This window comes from Mastomys coucha, unplaced genomic scaffold (assembly GCF_008632895.1).
Source record: "Mastomys coucha isolate ucsf_1 unplaced genomic scaffold, UCSF_Mcou_1 pScaffold5, whole genome shotgun sequence".
NCBI classification, from domain to species: Eukaryota; Metazoa; Chordata; class Mammalia; order Rodentia; family Muridae; genus Mastomys; species Mastomys coucha.
Window position 1 is genome coordinate 36,187,807 of NW_022196911.1, and position 14,201 is coordinate 36,202,007.

General features: G+C 36.8%; 1 pseudogene; it reads left to right on the forward strand.

Annotated features, from left to right (window-relative positions):
* The first annotated feature begins 13,210 nt into the window (after positions 1–13,210).
* On the forward strand, positions 13,211–13,985 carry LOC116077608 (annotated as a pseudogene).
* The last annotated feature ends 216 nt before the right edge of the window (positions 13,986–14,201 follow it).

The following is a 14,201-nucleotide window of genomic DNA, read 5'->3' on the forward strand; positions in this document are numbered from 1 at the left end:
TGGCTTTGACTCTTAGTTTTGCTTGTTTAACCTAGGGTACCCAAGGAGACAGTAATCTGGGAAGAGGATATTAGTAGAGGAGGTACTTTAAGAGAAAGGAAATAGAACACAGAAAGCAGAAAGTGTAAATACTGGGGGCAGAAAAGTGTATAAAGGGACCTATACTGTATTCCTAAACTGTTGGATATTGATGGATTCTGGGAAGAGGAAGCTATTGTCTTTAGTTGTATATCCACCAGGATCTGATGAATGATTCTAAAACCAGTGGGAATATAAGAGTCTTGGTTAAACTCAGTGAGTTACACAACAAAACAGACATAGACAGGAAGTTGAGAAATATTTGTGGGGTAGTAGATTGGGTAGACAGTGATGAGAGAGAGTTAATAGAGGATGGAATAGGCGAATAATGAGTATTTAATGGATACATGTATGAGTTGACAAAGAACAAATTCCATTAATTAAAAAGGAATAAAAATTAAATGTAATACTATGCCATTGCAGCTTTCTGATATCTAACTGCCCCACATAAAAATACAAATCTTCCTTTGTTATATTTTTATAAATATTGTGTTTCTATACATATAGATTTATAGCAACAAACAGGAAATCCCGTGGAGATTTTTCTAATAAGTGATGTTTTGAATGTTACTGTATAAATGAATCAGATTTGTTTGCACATCCCTCTTCTAGAAGGTTCTATTGTAAATAGGGTTTTATTTTTCTTGGTAGTTGGTGAATTTTAAATGTAACACTGTGAAGAAACACAGCAGAATCACACATCTCTGTGTACTTGATGCAATTTACTGAAATTTAATAGAAGAATGTGTTTGTTTCCATTTCTTTATTATCAGTAGATTTAGACCCAAAGATCAAGATAGCTAAAACAGCAAAAACCCTACTTGGTTATTAAATATCTACAGAAGCTGAAGCTGCAAAGTATTTGTATTTCTTCTTTTAAAATTTTGTACTTATTTAAATAGGCATTCTTTCTTTGTTTTGTGTTACCTTTGATATGAATTACATAGATGAGTAAATATGAATATTCCTTCACTTTAGACATTCATTAATTTGCTTGGAGTCAAAAGTTGATTGCTTTTATAATTCCAAAAATTTCTAATTCAACAGAGTATAATATATACATACTTAATTCTTAAGATAAAGCATTTTTAGTAACCTTGCATGGAAATGAATATAATTCTTATTTTGATACAAAGGCTGTCACATTCTGCATAACTTTCTTTAAAGAAGAATTTGATTTGGGCTTAAAAAAATCATATGGGTTTCTAATCATTGGAGTCTTGCCTATTTATTTCTATTTGTTTTATTGCCTTAATAGTTGGAACAAAAGACCTAATTAAATTTTGTATGACACTACATTTAAGGTGGATACATGTTCATATGCTCAGGACTTAGGTGTAGAGGTAGTATAGGAGTATGAAGCCAGTTAAGGATACACAGTAAAATCTTGCCTAAATACATGCATTAATTTTCTCACTTTCCCACAACTACCTTCAGTGTATTGCTTTGTTTCTCAACACAAGACTAAGAAGTGCTTTGAGCTATGTTATTCTCATATTCTAATCTTCATCTCCTGCTTCAACTTCAGATGACTTTTCTAGGGACCAGACATAAATCCCTGGCCTACATGGTTATGTTAAAAACCATGGAATAAATTATGGGAGTAAAAGAACACATCAAAATATGTAATACAAAATCTATTTAATTTCTTTTTCTGGAGCCCTTGATCTAATTAACCCACAGCCATAGAGTAGGATCATTTGTTTTTTATGTGGTGGCCTACCTATTATTTTTATAGTGAGATTAGTTGAAAATGAAATAAAACCACATCTTATCTGAACTATACTGAGTAGGCTTTCTGGTTTCAAATCAAATGGTTCCTCTTTGACAAATGTATGTATTCTTCATCTTGAACAAAAGTGGATGATATATTAGCCAAAGAAAATGTGTGCTAGACAGTGTGTATGTGTATGTGTATGTATATGTGTATGTATGTGTGTGTTTGATTTGGAAATGTGGATTTCAAGGATCAAACTCAGGTTTCTTTCTTGACTGCCTTCTTATCAGAATGCCAAGGAGAGTTTTATATGTATATATCTTAACACTATATGGTGGTATATAATATTTTCTCTTGTTTAGAACTTGATAGTCTTCTGATAATGACCATTCTTCTGATAACTATTTTTTCTTTGAGACAAATACCATCTCCAGTTTTATATTGTGTATAGTTAAGGTATTATTTCTCAGCATATCTCTAAAATGACCCAACTCCCTTTTCTGTGTTTTGCCTTTGTTTTGGAGTGCACAGTAGTCATAACTCCTTGGTGATATTGCTTTTTCTGCTTTATGTAATCAGTTGGCAAATGTTTCTGATAAATTAAATAGCAAATTTCTAAAATCTACTTAAGTTTTACCTCACCTGTCATTCTGAGCAGTTGGACAAATTCTCTTCTCCTTATACTCCATCCTATCTAATACGTGAATCCTCACTTTACCCAGTAAGTCTATACTATATATTACTTAGTGATCAGTCACTTGACAGTTGGTTCAGTTATCAAGTCAATTGCGTGATAGTAGTGACTGGTGTCAAGAAACGAACCTTTTTATTTGAATAAGTAGTGCTCATGAAGGACAATAACAGTGTTGCAGACAATTTGGCTATCCAAGATAGAAGCTGAAAAGCATTTCCTTTGAATGTAAAGGTTGATTGTAACAAGTAAACAAACAGTTGGACACTGAGGTTACTAAGATCTCTGGTAGAGCTAGTCCATCTGTGAAATTAGAAAAAACAAGGAAGAAATTCCTTCTAGTTCTGCTGATGCATCTCGAGCCATGAACACTGTGGCCACAGGATATGGAATGTGCTCAGTTGGACATACCTGGAATTAAATCATAAGTGTAGGCATACTTCATGCATCTACTGGCAGGTTTGGAAAACAGTGAAACTATTAGGAGGCATGGCCTTGTTGGAGTAGGTGTGGCCTTATTGGAGAAAATATTTCACCATGGATGTGGGCTTTGAGACCCCTCTCCTAGCTGCCTGGAAGACAGTCTTTTCATTACTGCCTTTGGATCAAGATGTAGAATGCTTGGCTCTTTCTCCAGCACCATGTCTGTGTGGGCACTGCCACGCTTCCTGCCATGAAGATAATGGACAGAGTCTCTGAACCTATAAACCAGCCCCAATTAAATGTTGTCCCTTATAAGAGTTGCCTTGGTCATGGTGTCTCTTCATAGCAATGGAAACCCTAAGACAAAGAGTGACTGTCATATGAAATACCAATATATACTGTTATTGAATGGACTAAATGGATACCACTTGCAGAGTTTTCAACTGATATATCTCGGCATATTTTAACCTTATTTTAATACATTACATAAAGGTGGAATTTTAGGAGCTGGATTTTCAGTAGAGTATTCTTTTGAAGACAGTAAGGATGGTTTATTATTTGAGCTTCAAATCCACAGTTTTCAAATTACATCAGATGCAACTTGAGCAAGGAATTGTTGCTAAGCTGAGCGTATTGGGACCACATGTAACACCTGTGCAGTTCCATGATTCTCTCCATCTGTTCAGTGTATATAAAGAATATTGTAGATTTGCTGGGTTATAGAACAGATGTTAATTTCTCTTTTTTTAAATTAGATTTTTCTTTATTTACATGTAAATTTCTCCTTTCCCAGTTTCCCCTCCAAAAAACAAAGAAACAAACAAAAACAACAAAACAAACCTCTGTTGCCTCCCCCCTCCCCATGCCTGCCACCCCACCCTCTCCCACTTATTGGCCCTGGCATTCCCCTACACTGGGGCACAGCAGATGTTAATTTCTCATAGTTCTGGTATCTGGAAGCTGAGATCAGGCTACTAATATGGTCAAGTTCCTTGAGAGCTTTATCTTCATGATCATGTCCTCATATGGCTTTCTTTCCTGTACATGGCGTCTCCCTGCCTCTCTTTTTAAATACATTAATTACATCATGACAGCCCTTCCCTCATCTAATGTAGCAGTGGTTAATAACAAAGACTTTTACTCTAAATATCATCATGCTATGGGTGAAAATTATCAATATGAATTCAGTCTGTAGTCATGGCCTTTATTTTGTCCTATGGCATTCAATATATCATTTTACAAACTAAAATTGAACCTAAAGAAGATAGAAATGAAGTTCCACAACTGTTATGTTGGCTCCTTTAGTAATTTGCTATACTGTTCTTTTGAATGATACCCAGGCTAAATGATATGTTGTCCCCCTGGACAATTTATTCTTGTATCCCATGGCATTTAACCCATTATTTAGGGAGAGTCGACTTACAAGGTCACCTGAAAATGGCTGTTTCTTTTTTTCTTTTCTGAAGACAAATAAATGGAAAAATTTAGATTGCCTGCCTTGTATCAGAAAATTCAAGTTCTCATCTTTCTGAATAGCTGTGTGGTTTGAGGAAACAATTCTTTTTATGCCTTTATCTATAAAATTGGGATAATGCTATCTAGCTCCTCCTCATGAGACAATGATAGATAAAATAATAAAATAGAAAATTTAGTGAAATATGTAATCAGCTTCATAAAGGCAATGAGTTATTATTTAAGAGAAAGAACAGTAGGCTATATAAAATTAATTGTAACATTCCCTCAAGGAGTTAGGAGGCGTGTGCTTCCTGCACAGTCCATTGTAATCAGGAAAAATTGTGAAATCTGTATAGAGAATAGACATTGGGACTCTATAAATGTGCTTCTTCTGGGCTACTGCCATCATGTAAAATAATGTTTCCATTTAAAATTCTGATAAATGATATTACTCATAGCTCATTTTGTTGAGGATATTACTTTCTGACTTTTCCCCTTCCTTCCTTCATTCTACTCATTCATTCTTTCTTTACTTTTTCTCTCCTAGTGGGTAGAAAGTAAAATTTGAAGAGAGGTTTGTAACCATATGAAGCCACAGGTGATGTGAAGCCATTAGGGAGAAACAACTCTTTTAAATCTCACTTTTATTTTATTTTATTTTATTTTGTGATAAGACCTTGTCCCCTGTTAGAGGGATATGTAGAGTCCTGCCCAGTAGCTGCTCCCCTGGCCTCTCTGTGCAGTTGCCTCTGCATGTGCTGTAGCCTGTCCTCTTGCTGCTTCGTGCTGCCACCATGTCCATCTCGTTTGGCTGCTCCTTTAATCTATTTCAGCCTTATTGAATCTTGTATTGAAGATTTAGTAGGGTTCCTCGCAGCATTTCCTCAAACCTGATGAAATATTGAAGCAACCAGGTTTGTTCTTTGGTTAAAGGATTTCTTTTTTCTTTGTCTTTTCTTTCTTTCTTTCTTTTTTTTTTTTTTGAAGGACAACATTTTTTTATTAGATGTTTTCTTTATTTACAATATCTCCTTTCCCAGCTTCCCCTCCAAAAAAAATTAAAAAAACAAAACAAAACAAAAAACCCCAAAACTAAAACAATCCCTTGTTCCCTCACTCCCCCTTTCTTACCATCCCCCCCATTACTTACTGACCCTGGCATTCCCCTACACTGGGGCATAGAACCTTCACAAGGCCAAGGTCCTCTCCTCCCATTGATGACTGACTTGGCCATCCTCTGCTATACACATGCTGCTGGAGCCATGAGTCCCCTCATGTGTATTCTGGCTAAAAGATTTCTTTTTAAAAGATTAACAATGACCACTTGTATACAAACTGCCTTAGAGTGCTGGTATAGATAAGTAACTTTTGAGGCTATTCATTGCCTTTCTCGCCACAGGATCAGTCATATTTATCTATGCCATGGTGAGACTCTGTGTGCATGTACCAGAACATTTGTGATATTTGAAAATGGCTATAAATGTTGAATGATAGGAATAGTTCAGGCTTCCTGAAATGGTCTACACATGCAGTACTGCTCTCTGCAGATAATATACATGACTCTTAGAGAACTTTATAGTGGGATCTCATAGTGAGCTTTCCCTCCCAAGAGTGCACATCTAATTTTAGGTTTTACAGTTGAGATTAACAGCAGCCGTTCAGCAGGATTAAATAGTGCCATGTAAGCTTTTTTCTTTAAAACTTTTCTTTTTTTTAATCATGGGCTCTTTATGATGTTCAGTCTGGCTTTACAGTCATCCTCCTTTCTCAGTCTCCTATGTGCTGGGTGACAGGTTTGTATCACTCGTCCTAGATCTGCTTGAAAAACTCATGGTCTGCTCTCTCTCTCTCTTCAACAAAGCATACCTTTGGAAGTGGAGAAGTCTTGGGTTCAAAGTCAGGTCACATTTATAGTGTGATTTTGAATGTTTGTAGATCTCTATTAAATTAAGGGCCAGCATTTCATATGTTTATTAAAAGGCTTTATAAATGTGGAAGGGGTTAAATGCCATCTGAAATGCAGAAGGTACTCAATTAACATAAATTTCCTTTCCCCTTGTCAATCATTTTCAGGTCCTTTGGGGTCATTCATCATGACTGTGTGAGATCTATCTGCTCACAGTTTCCAGTTACCAATGTTTTGCTTTAAAGGATCTTAAAACGTCAATTCCATCAACAACATCATATCCTTTTGCATCCTAGATATGCATACTGGAGAATCTCAAAAGCAGTGTTGTCCAGTAAACTTAATAAAGAACAGTTAAATTAAACCAATCTAACTTCAGGGCCCTTAAATAAATCCCTTGCAATGAGAGCTTCTGGATTAAAGTAAGAGTTCCTTGAGGATAAAGTATTAATTTGGTTTTAATTTAGTGGATTGTAATGATGCATGTCATGTTATTAAACTCAGTTTTTGTCAGACTTGAGGACAAAGTTAATTTCCATGAGGTGAAGGCATAAACCACAGCAAAACACAAGTGGAAGTGAATGAAAACAGCACAAATTCAGGATAAAATTATATTTAATCCATTAGAGCAAAGCTAGGTGTTTCATGCACATTATAGGCAAGTTGTTTTTAGTTTAGTGATTTATTTAAATTACTTAGCAGTACTGATCTGAGTCAAAGGTATAGTCAACAGCTTTCTGAATGTGGGCTACATGACATTAAAATTCTCTTTACAAAAGATAAAAAAAGTTGGATAATGGGAAACCTAAGTTTCGGGGGCTTATTTATTTGTTATTAAACCTTTCTTGGCTGGGCTAAGCAAAATGCCAAAGCAGGTAAGTGTCCTTGTTACTGAGATGACTCCCTGAGCTTTATCTCCAGAGTTAGGATGTTGTAAAGAGAGAACTGACTTCCATGCATTGTCTTCTGACCTCCACATACAATTCGACACATGTGTCTTATATGCAGATATGCAAAAATAAATATAGTTAAAAATTAAAACTGCCTGGATTTCACAGACTTTAAACTATTAAAACTCTGCTAGTTTGGGCAGAATAATGTGTGATTTCCCTTGCTTGTAAACTTCCTTGGATCTTCATCTATCTCCTATTAAATATGGTCTTCTTTCTCTCATTAAGCACATTAAGCACAGAGTGAAATAACAACAACTACAACAAAAACAATAGCAACAACAAGAAAATTTGCATTCCAAGTCCTACTGAAAACCAAGGGTGAGTGAAGAGGACTGGGCAGGGCCTGCACTCATCTGGAACACATGTTGCTCTCAGTAAGCCATTGGATGGAGCTTCCATGATTTTTCTACATTTAAGTTTTTTTTTAGAAGAAGTCAAAGTATGGACTTTTTCCTGTTATATCATCTCTCTATTTTATCATCTACAGTGAGTTCAAATATATTATTTCATGAAACAAATTGAGCTTCATGAACTTGTTTTTATTTTTCTGCTGCCACACTTTGGAGTCAAGGTCTCACTCTATGGATTTGCAATATGCCTGCTTTAACCTGGGATTGTCAGCATGCGCTACTGTTCTTGATGTCACTTCTTTTTCTGGTGGTTTTTATCAGGTACAAAACGGCTCCATAGCTGATTTAAATTTAAGTTTCTTTTCAACTTTTTTATCTTTTTCACTCCTAGCCACACAAGTTTGTTTGATCTTTTTATGTGCATAGAAGACTTACACTAACTCACCAATCATTTTCTAATTCTATCCTCATTGTCTGCTCCCCTATTGTTAAAGATGCTACTTCTTCCTTGGTTCTTCCCCATATAGATACAACTTTGAGCTATATTATAGTCCAAGGATTAAGATGTGAGATTTCTGGAAAGAGTTTTGTCAAATCTGCTTTTTGTGCCATAGTAAATTTCTTTTTCAACAAATGGCACTGCCCCACAATGTAGCATCACATTTATTTATTTGAATGCTTAGATTAGTCACTCCTCTCTGGTCACTCAGTATTTGCAAAGAGAAGAAACACAGTAGCTATACATAAGATGTTCACTGTTGTGCATGGAGCTCTCAGTTTAATCAGGGTTTAGTTGCAGTTCCTGTTCTTGATGAGCCTACTTTCCTTACAGGAGCATGAGACAAATTCCAGGCTGCCTACCAGACTCCTTTGATGGACAAAAGGTATAGCAATTCAGAACCAGGCACCAAGGACCTAAAAGGTCAGTAGTTCCATGTTTACTCTGCCTGTGTTCGTCATCTTAGTTCAGTCAAATCTGGATAACCTCATCTGCTGCTTCCATTCTTCCTGCATGGTGTTTGCTTAGAGATATTTTTGTCTGGAAGGCAGGGGAGGGTCAAACCGTTGCTGTTCATAAGTATCTTGAGCGGTAGAATATTTCTTTTCCACAACCTCTATAATGGGCGAGTTGACCATCATGTTTGCTCAGAAGCCAATTTTAGAGCTTTTTGATTGCTCATGATAGGGGCAAGTGCTTTATCTTGTTAACATTTGCATCTCTCATGCCTCCCTTGAAGGAAGACCTCCGATACCTATTGAACAAGTAGCTGAGAGGGAGTGAATATGAAGGATGATACATGAGCTCACTTTTCACTGGTAGCAAACATTTGGAGGCAAAGACTGTCAAATGGACCACAGCCTCCTTGGCTAATCTAACATTTACAAATAATATGAAGGCTAACAAAACCGCACATTGACACCTTTTTAAGGCTTTAGGCAGGTGAAACAAACATCATACTGAGCATCTCTGCTATTTACTCAGCCCCTGTTGAACTTGGAGTTTACTCTGTATTTGCTCAGCCTGGTCAGACATCTCATCAAGATCAATGGCTGCTGTAACAATATTCTTGCCTAATTCTTAAAGATTATAGATTGATAAAAATGATTTTGTTTGTGACCAGAGTCATTTGCACTTAAGGATGAGCCAGGCTCAACAGAATTTGGTCCTTTCTTCCCCCTGAGTTTATGAAGGCATGCTTAAAATTATTTGAGGCACCACACAAAAAAGACCAATTACTAAAAGTTTAATGAACATCTAATATACTTTATTGTCTTATACCAAACACTTTACTGCACCTTTCCTGTGATATATAAAGGGAAACTTCAAAGGCAGCATGAAAAATCCCCCTGGGTGCTTAGACTCAGCATTGTTTATCTACCTTCAAAGCACGTTTTTATTTTTTTCCTATGATACAAAAATCTGTGAAGGCAGTTTTACTTCAGTTGCTTCAAAATGCAATTTCACAGTGAACCATTGTAGTTGGTCTAACATTCTCTAAATTAGGAGCAACTTGAGGACAGTGGAGCTTTAGAAATAAAAGGATGGATAGAAGCCCTGCTTCTGGGAAAGTTATTCTTCTGAAAGTTTAGGCTTTATAAGTAGGTATTACATTTGCTCTCTGTTGTTTCATATTTACCTGGTAGCCAAGTGACAAGCAATAATTTGATATGCATGCATAAATCCTGATTTTCTTGACACTTAAATAGTAGTTCATGGTAGACAATTTCTACACCTGGGACTAATGTACAATCAACAATTGACCTTAGAAGAATCTACTTAAATGAACTTGAAGTCCAAGATAAGATTTATATTTAGAAATCATGCTATTAGTTATATAATGTCTGATATCAGCTACAGGGAAAGAGACATTATCAGCTTGATTAAAAGCATGAGGTTGGGATTTTTATCAGCAATGATTAGAAATTGAAGTATTGAGTGGTTGGAGAGATGATGCAGCAGTTAAGAGTGCTTGCTACAGTTCTGGAGAATTCAAGTTTGGTTCCTAATACCCATTTTGCATGGTTAACAATTGCTTGTAAGTCCATCTTCAGAGGACATGAGACCTTTCTCTGGCCTTTGCAGGTACCATTGTACATGTGGTGAGTTCACACATAAAAAAAGAAAAATAAATCTTGAAAAAGGAAGGGAAATTGAAGTAATGAAACACTTGACCAAGAGAAACGATAACAATAAGAATTGTTATTGTTTTCTCTCCCATGACAAGATACATGGAGGTAGATGGCTACTGGAATCGATCAAATAGTCCATAATATCACTGTTAGTGTTGCTGAAATTCAATTTTTTCCTATTCTATGTTATGAAAACAGAGATATATTTTCCATGTTTTATTTGATATCCCTATACTATGTACACACTGGCAACACCAATGAACTCCGTGGTTCACAAAAAGAGTATATGACGTTAGAAGTGAGAGGTAGTGGAAAAGACGTGGGACACACACACACACACACATTTATATATGTGACATTCTACAAAAATATGAGTGCACAATGGAGGGAGGTATGCATTTGCACACTAAGGATTTTTGGTCATTTAATGTGTTCTTTCATTAGAAAGAAAAAAATATTTCCTGGAAATCCCCTGAACCTACTTCTGCTCCTCTGTCATTGTAGGAATTGTATCTTCTGGCTATCTCTTGCTACGAAGAAGGCTGAAAAAATAGAGGCTCTCATTTTTCTAGCCACTGCTAAGGATACCAGCATAGGAGAAGGAAGAAAGGAATGGTATTTGGACTCCAATTAGTTGTTTTTGTGCAGTTGATGTCTTATAAATATCTTTGATCCTCAGGACCTTCATGGTACAAGGAGAGACTTGACTTCTGAAAGTTGTCTCTGGCTTCCATAAGCACCATGGTGTGTGTGTGTGTGTGTGTGTGTGTGTGTGCACGTGCACGCACATGTGTGTATGTGTATGTGTGTGTGTGTGTGTGTGCCTTCCTCATAAATAAGTGTTTTAAAAAAGAACTGTAAAAACATGTAGTAGACTCTTAGATTCATGGAAAACAGACTTGTAATGACTATTACCAGTAGCAAGAAAAGAAAGTGGACTTTTTGGCTTAGCAAACTTCAGGCTGTGTTAAATTCTACATCCTCCTATGGTTCCACATACTATGAACCCACAAGAAACAATGCATTTTTACCTTTTAGCTAATAGCTAAAAATGTAGAACTTACATATTTTCAATGTAAAATTCTTCCCCCGACCCCTAGACAGGGTTTCTCTGTGTAGCCCTGGCTGTCTTAGAACTCACTCTCTAGACCAAGCTGGCCTCGAACTCAGAAATCCATTTGCCTCTGCCTCCCAAGTGCTGGGATTAAAGGTGTGCACCACCACTGCCCTGGTAAAATTCTTTTTTTTTTTTTTGAGAATTTGATAGATGAGTACTGTAGCTGCATAATTTCTACCCTTTTGGCTTCTCCTTTTATTTCTACCTGTGTCTCCTCCCTCCTTTCAAATCTGTGACTTACTTTATGAGAGACTGGATTTTTCCCAGGGCAGGTTACTAGGTTGCCCTTAGTCACCACTATAGGTATTCGTAATGTAGTTGATTAATGATAAAAAGGAGAATCAAGGATTTGACACAGTAGGAAAGGAAGCCAATGATGTCATGTTCACATTGTCTCAGATCACATCTTGCCCCTGTCTCAAAACGGTGATTCCCAACCATTCCATATGAAGAGATTATTAAAATACTGAAAAATTAACCATTATTTATTCATTTCATGTAACGAGAAGACTAATGCTAATATGCTGCCTTTGAGAAAATCTGGTAAAGTCAATTAGAGATGGATGATTTCTTTAGAGTAACCTTTGGCTTCCAACATGAGAAATAATGAGATTGATGGATCCTCTTTGTTATCAAGACACAACTACTGGAAACTCAAAATGTAAAATGTACAAATAAGAAATTGCATAAGTAGGTCCTCCTTTGGTAAATTGAAATAAAGGGTTGCTTCTTGTTTTTGAGTTATCCTAAATTCTTAAGGATATTTTGTTTGTAAAATTGAACATCTTGGGGCTTGGATGTTTCTTTTCATTACTAAAGACTATTCCCAGGTAAAATACATGCTTTAATTGTAAAATCTTGATCCGTAAAGTTGAGTTAGTAATTTTGGTTAATTGGTCTATCACACCTAAACTGGTAGTAGTTACAGCGAGACTATTAGCGTTATAAATATTTCATTTAACCTATTGGAAATGGATGAGAAAAGGGAAAGATTATTGTGTTAAGTTACTAAGAATAATTAGAAAAAGAGTTGATTGATATGATTTTGGAAAGATTTTGAGAATAAAGTTAAGTGTACCAATTATTAACTGTTGCCAACTATAACAACTACAAAATGAAAAAGTATTTAAAAGGCAGACATTTTTTTTAAGTGAGTCTATGGGTTGATACAGTGGTCATGTTAATGCAGGCTGTAGATAGCCAGAACTATGTTAGGTCATGTATTTGTAATTTTGCAAATAACAATTTAGATCAGGATGACTTTTTCCAGAACTGCTCAAAATTTGTTTCCAGAGTGGCTTAGCCATCCTTACTTGGTGGTGGCAAGGGTCTGGGAGTAAACCAGCTCAGTTGTACAAGGCATAAAGCAAAACTAAACATGTGTTCTCAAGCTTGTGTTCTCCTTGGAACACATTGCCTGATACCTCACTGACTGGAGAGGTCACATGAACAAGCTAGGAGTCAGAACAGAATAGGTCAACACAGGACAGGAAAAAGCCACGTCATTGAAGTCAGTATTGGGGCAATTAATATAAATAGTTGGTCCAAACAGTGTAATTTTTCTCTTGCTTGGAACGTAATAAGCATAGGATCTATGATTCTCTTGAGACCTTTATTGGGTAGCTTTGGTTACAGTATTACTGAGTGGTTGTTGAATTATGAAGTTAGCTTATATGTTATCTAGTTTGGTTATTTCTTCAAATGATAAGGACTACTCTTGGATTTGACACTTGATTTTTTTCTTTTTAGAAAAAATGAAAATTATAAGAAATTGACTACCTGTCTATATCGGAGGCTTTTATGTTTCTTATTAACTATGAAGACCATCTTCTTTTGTACATCAGTTATTATTTTTCATCTAAAGGAGGTACTTTAGATGAAAATATTTTTTCTACGTGGGCCACACTGTAGCTTTGTGGTGTGTGGATGCTGACTGGGACACCAAATATGTCCTTACTGGCTCAGCTGACAACAGCTGTCGTCTCTGGGACTGTGAAACAGGGAAGCAGTTGGCTCTACTCAGGACCAACTCAGCTGTCCGGACCTGTGGCTTTGACTTTGGGGGCAACATCATCATGCTTTCCACAGAGAAGTAGATGGGGGTACCAGTGTTTTGTGAGCTTCTTTGATCTGTGGGATCCAAGCCAGATCGACAACAATGAGCCCTACATGAAGATCCCGTGTAATGATTCAAAGATCACCAGTGCTGTCTGGGGACCCCTCCGGGATTGCATCATCGCAGGCCACGAGAGCAGAGAGCTCAACCAGTATAGTGCCATGTCTGGAGAGGTGTTGGTGAATGTTAAGGAACACTCTCAGCCGATCAATGACATCCAGTTGTCTAGAGACGTGACCATGTTTGTCACTGCATCCAAGGACAACACAGCTAAGCTCTTTGACTTCACAAGTCTTGAACATCAGAAGACTTTCAGAACAGAATGTCCCGTCAACTCAGCTGCTCTCTCTCCCAACTATGACCATGTGGTGCTGGGAGGAGGTCAGGAAGCCATGGATGTAACCACATCCTCCACCAGGATTGGCAAGTTTGAAGCCAGGTTCTTCCGTTTGGCTTTTGACGAAGAGTTTGGGAGAGTCAAGGGCCACTTAGGTCCGATCAACAGTGTTGCCTTCCATCCTGACAGCAAGGCCTACAGCAACTCTTAAGTATTTTTGGAAGTAGATTATGCTAGACAAAAAAGAGGAAAATCTCTAGTAATCGGAGTCAGTTCTATGTGGGTGAAGCTCATCAGACTAGACCTCTTATCAATGCTTCCCAGATTTAGAGCGGCATTTGTATTGTGCTGAGACATTAACAAACTTGGTCCTATGATGTACCTAACTCAGAAGTATGACTTTGTTATAATTGTTTATCTACTTGCA